Below are 10,000 nucleotides of genomic sequence, written 5' to 3'. Positions count from 1 at the left end.
GAAAGAGAGAGCAAGCTAACAGCAATCGAGGAAGCGGGACACGCCTGCTCTCTTGTCCTGCTCCACCTTGACTCATTCTCTCCAGGAGGGCCCCTCAAACATCCAACAAGCCCTGCAGTTAGCACAGGCACCAACAGTCAATAGGAGCAGCTGCCTCCCGCCTCCTGCCCCTATTCATACCTGCCCCTTGTACTCTCCTCCTGCCCCTACCTGCCCCTTGTACTCTCCTCCTGCCCCTACCTGCCCTTTGTACTCTCCTCCTGCCCCTATTCATACCTGCCCTTGTACTCTCCTCCTCGGCCTCTTTCAACTGGCTGCACACGGCTGCGTGACAACCAAAGGGGTGCCATTAAAAGCATTGTGTGTGTGTGTGCACATGTGTGTGTGTTTGTGTGTGTGTGTGCACATGTGTGTGTGTGTGCGTGCGTGCGTGAGTGTGTGTGTGTGTGTGTGTGTATGTGTGTGTGTGTGTGTGTGTGTGTGCGTGCGTGCGTGTGTGTGTGTGTGTGTGTGTGCGCAGGCTAATGAAAGGTGTGTACAGACAACAATGGAAACTGTACACCAGAGAGCTGGACAGGCCCCTCTACTCTCCTCTCGCCCTCCTCCTCCTCCTCCGTACTCTCTCCATCCCCCTCTCCTCTCGCTCTCCTCCTCCTCCGTACTCTCTCCATCCCCCTTCCCATCAGCATGACAAACATTTGGCAAACATTTGGCAAACATTTGAACAGCGCTGAGGCTATGGGGTGGTGTTTGGTAAAACAGCTCTCTCTCGCAACCATTATAGCTCAACACCTATTCCTCACTCTATGGGTCTGTGACAACACACATTATCGTGAGTTCACCATGACAGCTGTCATCACAAGAGTGTTTTATTTATGTTCATTAAACTATCTCTAAGAGATACATGTCTGAGCCAGTGGCTTTCAGTGTTTTTATTGCTTTTATTGCTGAAATGACAAGCGCCTGCAATTCCAGGTATACAAAATAAGTGCTCTCAGAGATATTATTTAAACTCTTACATCACCCTTACATCTCTTCTCTGTTCCTCTAAAGTCTACAGAGGTTTATGCCCTCATCACCTTAACGTGGCTTAAATGTAACTTTACACCTTCTGCATTTTCATCTGTCTCTATGACTGTAGATCCAAAGCAGAACTTTTCAGGCACAACATTGACCGCTCATCTCGCTCCTGATTAGTCTTCTAAAACATAGAAGATATCATACAGAACAGATTAAAAGCTTGATTTTCACCGGATGTGGTCTTTAAAAGTCCTTTACCGTGTCAAGTCAAGTCAAGTCAAGTTTATTTATATAGCACATTTCATACACAGAGGTCATTCAATGTGCTTTACATAAACAAAACCAAACGATAATAACAAATAAAAGCATAGAAGGGCAATATAGTCAAAGAATAGTTAAAAGGTAAAGATCATAATAAAAAGAAAACATAAAACACAAGGTAAAATCATTTAAAAATAAAGAATAATTAGTAAGCAAAAACAAAGGCAAAAGTAGTAAAAAAAGTAATAAAAGACAAAGTAGAATAATTATCGAGGCAGATTCAGAATTTGTAACTCGGCACAGTTAGCAGAAAGCGTCTGAGAACAGTTTGGTCTTAAGTCTAGATTTAAAACTGGCTACAGTTGGGGCCTTTTTAATGTCATCCGAAAGTTGGTTCCACAGCTGAGCCGCATAGCAGCTAAAAGCTGCTTCACCATGTTTGGTTCTAACTGTAGGTTTTACTAGCAGGTTTTTCACCTGGGACCTGAGAGGACGAGAAGGTGTGTACTGCTGAAGCATGTCTGACAAGTATTTAGGTCCTGCTCCATTTACTGATTTATAAACAAGCAATAGTGCTTTAAAGTCAATTCTGTGACTTACTGGAAGCCAGTGCAAGGACTTAAGAATTGGAGTAATGTGGTCAGTTCTTTTAGTTTTTGTTAGAGTCCTAGCTGCTGCATTTTGTATCACCTGAAGCTGTTTAATAGTCTTTTTAGGAAGGCCTGTGAACAGTCCATTGCAGTAATCAACCCTGCTGGAGATAAATGCATGAATGAGTTTTTCTAAGTCATGTTTTGACATCAGCCCTCTGAGTTTGACAATATTTTTGAGGTGGTAAAAAGCTGATTTAGTTATCGCTTTCATGTGGCTGTTGAAATTTAGATCACTGTCAATTAATACACCAAGATTTTTAACAGTATCCTTTGCCTTCAACCCTTTTGTGTCAAGGAGAGTGGCAACCCTAAGTCTTTCCTCCTTTTTACCAAATATAATTACTTCAGTTTTTTCTTTGTTCAGCTGAAGAAAATTTTGAGACATCCAGGTGTTGATTTGTTCTATACACTGACACATAGATTCAAGAGGACCATAGTTGTTTGGTGATAGAGCTAAGTAAATTTGTGTGTCATCTGCATAGCTATGATATGAAATCAAATTATTTTTGATTTCTCTTGCGGGCTCATGGATCGATAATCTCCCTGGCGTAATTGTTCAGTCCCTGTCCTGTCCTCAGTCGAATGCTTCTCACTGTTGAGGCCAAATTCACTAATCTTCTATTTCCCAAACATTGCGTAAGCATTTTTGGATCGCTCTCCACAGGGGTGCTTTGACACACAATCTGACCAGACAGGTTCACCCCTGGATCTCTGCTTGAGCGAAACGGAGGCATGAGTTATTTTCATTACCTTTGGCTCTCTTTTTTTAAAGAAAAAATGCTCAGGCAATGAGGTCAGGTTTATAATGACTAAAGTTTAGACATCGCTGTGGAGAAGTTAGACTAGTTGGAATGGGAAGTTGGCAATCAGAGGTGTTGGAGGAAGGAAAGAACTTTAATTGCACTAAAACTGGCTGCTGGCAAATGTGGGCAGATGTAACAAACAGTCGCAGGGGAACTGGCATCTGACATGATGTCATTTGTCATCATTAGTCATTAGTTGCATTACAACTAGCCTCATCCTTGAAATAGAATCATTCTCTTGCAGGACCCCAAACATAAATTGTATGTGATTTGCAACCAAAACGCTAAGGGCTATGTGCCTCCATTGGAGTAGCATCCTCTACTCCAATGCCTCTAGTTGTGAACTATCCTGACCAACTTTTGTTGTTAAATTTTGAGGATGATAGAACATTTATCATGTTAACATTGTTCTGCTGCTAGTCAAAGCTGTAACACCTCTGGATCCACAAAGTTGGTGGGAAAGTCTCTTGCCATTATGGTTTCCATCAGTCGAGGAAGAATTTTTTCTTTCTTTGAATGCTGTTTATTTGCTGAAATTTGTTTATTTGAAGGCAGGGGAGATCTGTTAATCTATGATGCATTTGATCTTATATACTGTACATTTCAACATTTAAAGGAATTTAATTCTATAAATCCTTTGTGTAAGTTTGAGTTGAATTGTGTAGTAGCTAAGGAAGAGAGAGAGGGGAGCCAGTAGCCTTGGCGGTAGCTACAGTACGTGTGTCCCTCCTGTTTGAAGGGAAACAGCTGTGTCTGTTATTGTTGTGAGTTCACACCGACTTTGTTTTTATAATAGAGCTTGTGGCAGCAGGTATTAAAGTTAATAGACACTCTCCTGCTCTCACCTTGCCTCTCGCTTCCCCTGTCTCTCTCACTTAAGCAATACAGCTCAACATGCAGTAGTCATTATACCAGAATCATGCTTCACTATACATAATCACTCTCTGAAGCTCTCCCTGTCATCCCTATGTTTTTGCATCTCTTAATCCAGGAAGAGCATCAGGAACCTTTCTGCTTCCTGCTTGGGTTTATGAAACACCTCTAAACATCATAGCCAGCAAGAACTGGTAGTGCAAAACCACAACAAAATGTGGATAGAAGCAATTTCTAAGAGAGCCACATTTGACTGTTTATATGAATTCACTGTATTGTGATGTCAGTAAACTCCCCCCATTTCATCATGTTAAATTTAGTGCATCCATCTGAAACAGTGTCTTGTGTGAGCATTCACCTATTTCAACACACGGCAAGCCCAGCCATGTCATCTCCCATGTCATACAGCTAACAGAGACATTTCTTCCAACTCCTTTCTTAGTGCTCGAGGAGTACATTTCATACCTGAGAGAGTCGCTTATCAGGAACGCTGTGCTACATTTGGGCTTTATTGAGTTCCTGGAGTTCCATAAAAGAGCAATCTGCACATCTCATATTTGTTATATTACTGCACCCTCCGTTTGCCTGTGGCTGTAACCATCTCAGGCTTGGCTGATTGGAGCTAAACCCTCATTTTCTCATCTTTGAAGACTTTTTGAAGAAATATGTTGTTTAAATGGCACAGGATCTCTGGCATGTTTGGAATGTTGTGTAAACATCAGTTGTCTCCTGTATGTGTTCAGGGCTCTCTTTCATAAGGGAGGTTTTACCGTAAAGCGGTGTCTTTGAAGAGAATGTGTGCAGTAGCAGTGATTTCACACGGCCAATATTGTTAATGTGTTTACTATGCTTGCTTGTGTGTGTGTGTGTGTGTCTATGTGGTGTGTGTGCGTGTATGTGTGTGTGTGTGTGTGTGTGTGTGTGTGTGTGTGTGTGTGTGTGTCTATGTGGTGTGTGTGTGTGTGTGTGTGTGTGTGTGTGTGTGTGTGTGTGTGTGTGTGCATGTCTGAAGGAAAAGATCTTTAAATCTCTACCTGGATGTTGTTGTGGAATTGTAATGGGGGTTGACCAGGATTAGAGTCTCGTGACTCTCCTAACTGGCCCCTATTCTTTGGCACTGGCACAAGTCCTTGGAGTGCAGCCTAGCCTTTCCCTGCCTTACTGTACAGTACGTGGGCAGTGCAATCTAGGTCACTGAAACTTGTAAATGATTGTAGCTTTAAGATAATTAACAGTGGTTCTCTCTCTCTCTCTTTCTCTCTCTCTCTCTCTCTCTGTATCTCACACTCTCTCTCATGCTCTCTGTGTATGTCTTGTTTAATTCATGCTCAACTTGAAATTTTACTCACACTCTGTGTGTTTTTATGTTTCTTATTTATTTATTTATTTTATTTACAATTTTGTAGTTTTTCATACAGATATACACACACAAAGGACAAGAAGGAAAAGAAGGTATTAATAAGTACTACTAATAATTAAAAAGTACTAATAATAGACAAGACAAGAACCCCAAAACAGACATGAAATGACAGACATTATAGACATATTATAATAATAATAAAAACAGGACATTAACAGACATCACATACAAGGGAAAAGGAGAGAAAAAAATGTTTCTATGAGTAGTACCGTATGCAAATCTGCTCGTGCACCTCTCTCTTTCTCTTTCTCTCTCTCTTCTAATTCTTTTTCTTTCCCTCCTCCTTTTTGTTCTGTCTCCTTCCCTCTATTGTTCTGTGTGTGTGTGTGTGTTGTGTGTGATGCACGTGGTGCATGTGAATGTGTGCACACATGAGTGGATGCTTCATTGTGTGTCTACTTGTTCAGACACAAAAACGAAAAGCTTCTTCTTGGGTGTTCTTTTTTCATAGTCACAGAGTCCTATTATCCCTTTATCAATGAAATCTCCATAGTGCCCAGAATGATTCAGTATTCTACAGAACACCAGACTGTAAAAAAAGTCACACACATCACACAGGTGCCTTCCCTGTGCCTGTAGACACACTATCAGATTGGCTTTACGCCACTCTGTATTGATTGATGTGCCTCAGAGTAGCTGGCGCTAGCAGGAAGGAAGGAAGGTCTCAGGTCGGGGAGGATAGGAGGGTAGGTAAGGACATGGCCAGATCCATGAGGCTGCCCGTGCCGAGGTAGCAGCGGAGGCTGGAGAGAAACCTGTTTCCCTGATCCGGAGTCCTCTGCCGTGCAATTTCCCATTTGGAGCTTCCAGAGCTGTCAGCAGTTAAAGGGAAGCAGTAAATCCTGAGTGGCAGCCTGACCGTGCCTCTCACACCCCCCCCCCCCTCCTCCGTGAGGTGATAAATGGGATCTTTGCCTCCTGCACCATCCACCCTCCCCCAGAGATGGAGATGGGGTAGGGGACAGCACGTGCTCGGACCTGTCCCACCCTCCCCACCCACCGCCCTGCTGTCAGGGTGAAGGCATGCCACCAGAGGAAAGCTGTGTGAACAAGGTGTCACGGGGCGGGGTGGAGGTCCGGTTGTCGTAGTGTACCTCCACACCTGGAATGTTCTCCTTAATGAATAACATTTGCACCTCTCCGTGTCTCTCTCTCTCTGTCCCTCCTCTGGCTCTGGCATTCTTGTCATAGTAATCTATTACACAAGGAGGCCGCACACAAGGGCTGTTGTTTAACTTTGGGGGCCGTTTAGGCATGCGTGCCATTGAGCGATGTGTGTTTGTGTTTGTGTGTGTGTGTGTGTGTGTGTGTGTGTGTGTGTGTGTGTGTGTGTGAGTGAGTGTGTATGTGTGTGAGTGAGTGTGTCTATGTGTGTTTGTGTGTGTGTGTGTGTGTGTGTGTGTGTGTGTGTGTGTGTGTGTGTGTGTGTGTGTGTGTGAGTGAGTGTGTATGTGTGTGTGAGTGAGTGTGTCTACAGTATGTGTGCGCGTGTGTGTGTGTGTGTGCGCGCGTATGTGTGTGTGAGTGTGTCTATGTGTGCTTGTGTGTGTGTGTATGCACGTTTGTTTGTCTGTCTGTATGTGTATGTTTATCTGAGGGATGCCCTGGTGAAAATGAGTAGAGTCCAACACGTGGATCATGTAAACACGCCGTAATTAGGCCAGGGGCGAGCAGCTGTTGCTGCCGGCAGGGCCGGTGGGTATCGCCAGTGAAGCTCTGTGATCTAGTGGAGTCTAATTGAGGAGTGAGGCTGCCAGGCATGCCCATGAGGAGAAGTGACTTGCACTTCTACCCTACTCTGTCATTGGTCACACGTTCCATACAACTTTAGAGGGACGGCCGAATGCCAGAGCTTCTCGAAGCTCGCACAACAAGGCGGCCATCTTTCTTACCAGAAAAGCACACTATTTCATGTTGCTTGTCACAAGGCAGCCTCTTCAATCGGTTTGTGTGCTATTACTGTTTTTGATGTTGTTCATATGTGTAGTGTGATGAAAATATTAGGCTAATATACAGAAGTTTTTTCATTCATATTATCCTTTGAGACCATGGCTACCTAGCACATAGAGAGAGAGAGAGAGAGAGAGAGAGAGAGAGAGAAAGAGAGAGAGAGAGAAGACATTGACAAAAGTATCCATCAAATAAATGAATGGCCATTCATTTTTCCACAATTTTTGCATCACACAGTGTGGGGTAAAAAAGCCTCTGAAAATGTTGGAAAAATATATAAAATACGTGGTTTAAAAACAGACCTACTTGACTTGTCTGTGTGTGTGAGTGTAAGTCCTTCTTAGCTGCTCTCATTAATTTTTCCATACACTGATTAAGTCTAGTCGTTGACTAATACAGTGATTTCCTGTGTATTAGCCGCATTGTGTATAAGCCGCAGGACAGTGTTTTATGAAAGTTCAAAGAAACAAAACCATATTAATACCATATTAACTGCCCCAGTGTATTAGCCTCATAGCTGAAGAAATTTTGCAACATCAATGTATAAGCCGCGGCTAATATTTGGGAAATTACGGTAGAGATTTACACAGAAAAAAAGCTTTTAATCCAGGACTAGTCTTAATCAGGGCTTTGAACCAGATTTTTTTGTCAATTGGTTCGTTCTGAACAGAAACAGTATTTTAACGTTTCCGGTTTTGATTCCCACCCTAAAATTGACGTTCCCGAACCGGTTAGAACAAAAAAATATTGTTCCAGAACCGGTTAATAACGTTCCATGTCAGCTGTCAGAAAAAAAATATACGTATGCTTTGTCTTCATATAGCCTTTAGCCTAAATAGTTTCCTGGTCAAACAAAAAAAGTATATTTTTGGTGGGTACTGTAATATTGGATTCTTGGATGCCTTCCCATTGTCTAAATGCCAAAATGAGGACTATTATGTTTATCCAAATAAATTAAAGCTGTAGCCTAAATGTTAATGCTAGGCTTTTCCAACAATGTTCGTCACGGCCTAGTAAAAAGAGAAAACAGGTGAAATGAAATCATTGAGATTTGGAGACTTAATAGGCCTTTTGATTGCCTGCTAGTGGCAAGCTCTGTCTGTCTGCACTCTCCATACATTCATTGAATGACAGGTGGTGACCCTCACCATTTCACTGAAGACACAAAACTTTCCCAGGAACAAAATAAGAACCGGTATTAACCGGTTACCACTATTTTAAAAAATCGTTTCTGTTCCGGAACATAAAATAATAAGTTTTTGGTTTCGTTTCTGTTCCTAGCAAAATGGCAAAAGTTTCTGGTTTTCGTTTTCGTTCCATGACCCGGTTCAAAGCCTTGGTCTTAATGCATGTATGAGAGACTCCCCCGAAACGGCCAATTAGTTTCCCTGTGACATTTTTTTGATCCTTTGTTACAAGAAGTTTTGTGTACAAGTGTTTTGTACAAGTGCACACAACAAGCTCAGGTGTTCGGACACATATATACCCCCCCCCCCCAATACACACCTACTCACTTACACACACTCTTGCACAGGCACATCCCCCTCACCAGTTCAAACATGACTGATCTGGGTGACGGACTGTTGAGCGCATCTTTCAGCAGTGGGAGGGATTGCTACCGATGCATCAGTGACACATCTGAGAGGCTAAAACTGTCTTTAGGGCCCAAACAAGTGTACTTTTTGTGTGTGGCCTGTAAAAACAGAACATCTCTTTGCGGTCTTGAAAGTCTTTTTACTCAGCCCCTGTCCTGTAATTATAAGTCTAAATATGGAGCAGATATGTTTCAAATGCTAGGTGCGCACACCAGTAAATACAGTAGAGGATGAACGATTTTGTGAACGCTTAGACTTACAGTAATTACAGTAAATAGCTAGCATAAACTGGGCCACTACAAGATGACATGTACATACACACACACATACACACACGCACGTGCACTCACACACACACACACACACACACACATATCCACACCCATGAGACATCATATCCACACATGCGCATGGACAGTATCAGATAAAACTTCAGATTGCACTGCTTGTCACGCCCTCTCTCACCCACAAATCCTTTTAAATGAACCTTAAGCTGGGGATATACACTACTTGATGTTTGAGCAAGAGTTGTGTCATCTCAAACCGAATTTGATTATGTGGCATTTGCACTTGAATTTGCTGAATTTGAAGAATTATACTGAGAAAGCAAATTTGAATGGTATATGCTGAAATTTAATTCATTAGATTGAAACTAAATCCCAGTCCATTTGAAATTGAATATAATATTATAACTCATTTGCTCTGATACATAAATTATCCTCATTGAACATTTTCCCTCTTTTCACATTCACATTCAGTTCTCACAATTCAGTTTCAGACTGTGAAATTCAATTTCAGTCTACGTACACCACGGACTGCATTGTGGAGGACTCCAACAGAGTGCAGTCCACAGGTTTCAGACTCAGAGTTGTAAATAAAGGTGTTCTTGCATACTCATATTCAGACACTTACTGTGTCTTTGCTACTGCCCCTGGCGTTCACGTGAATGGTGCATCTCGCTGACGAGTCACCTTCATTTTTGAGGATGCCACAAGCGACACACTGAACAGACGAAGGACACGTGTGATGACATATGCGTACACGTAGTTAAAAGCAAGTATTTCACTGTCTTTGGCCTGCTATCACTGTGTTCCTCTGTAAAACACAGTCTCACCTACTCCTACTGTATAAAACTACTTAATTCCAGGCATGGAATGTTACATGTCACATGGTGTTTACCAAAGGTGGTCTCTATGGGAATGTCCACAGTTCAACATTCCGGGCCCTGATGTGGTTGTGCCACACATGAGTGTGCGCAGGTATGCCTTGCTGCCCTTCTCTACCTGTGAACAGGTATGCTAGGCTCCGCCCTCCTCTACCTGTGCAGGGCTGTGCTCTGTGTAGTAGGTGAGGGGGCACATGTGACGGCCGTGCCCCGTGGTTGAGTGGTCTCTCTGCTGAGTTCTGAGTTCCGTGGTGCAGGAC

The 10,000-nt window shown here is 42.7% G+C and overlaps 1 protein-coding gene across 2 annotated transcripts in view; it reads left to right on the top strand.

The window, feature by feature from the left end:
* Positions 1-10,000, top strand: part of lamb2l (laminin, beta 2-like) — a 54,648-nt gene that overhangs the window by 11,607 nt on the left and 33,041 nt on the right. The gene's annotated exons all lie outside the window — the stretch shown is intronic.

The sequence above is a fragment of the Alosa sapidissima genome, chromosome 7 (assembly GCF_018492685.1).
Source record: "Alosa sapidissima isolate fAloSap1 chromosome 7, fAloSap1.pri, whole genome shotgun sequence".
Lineage (NCBI taxonomy): Eukaryota > Metazoa > Chordata > Actinopteri > Clupeiformes > Clupeidae > Alosa > Alosa sapidissima.
This window is presented reverse-complemented; position numbering and strand designations above follow the sequence as displayed.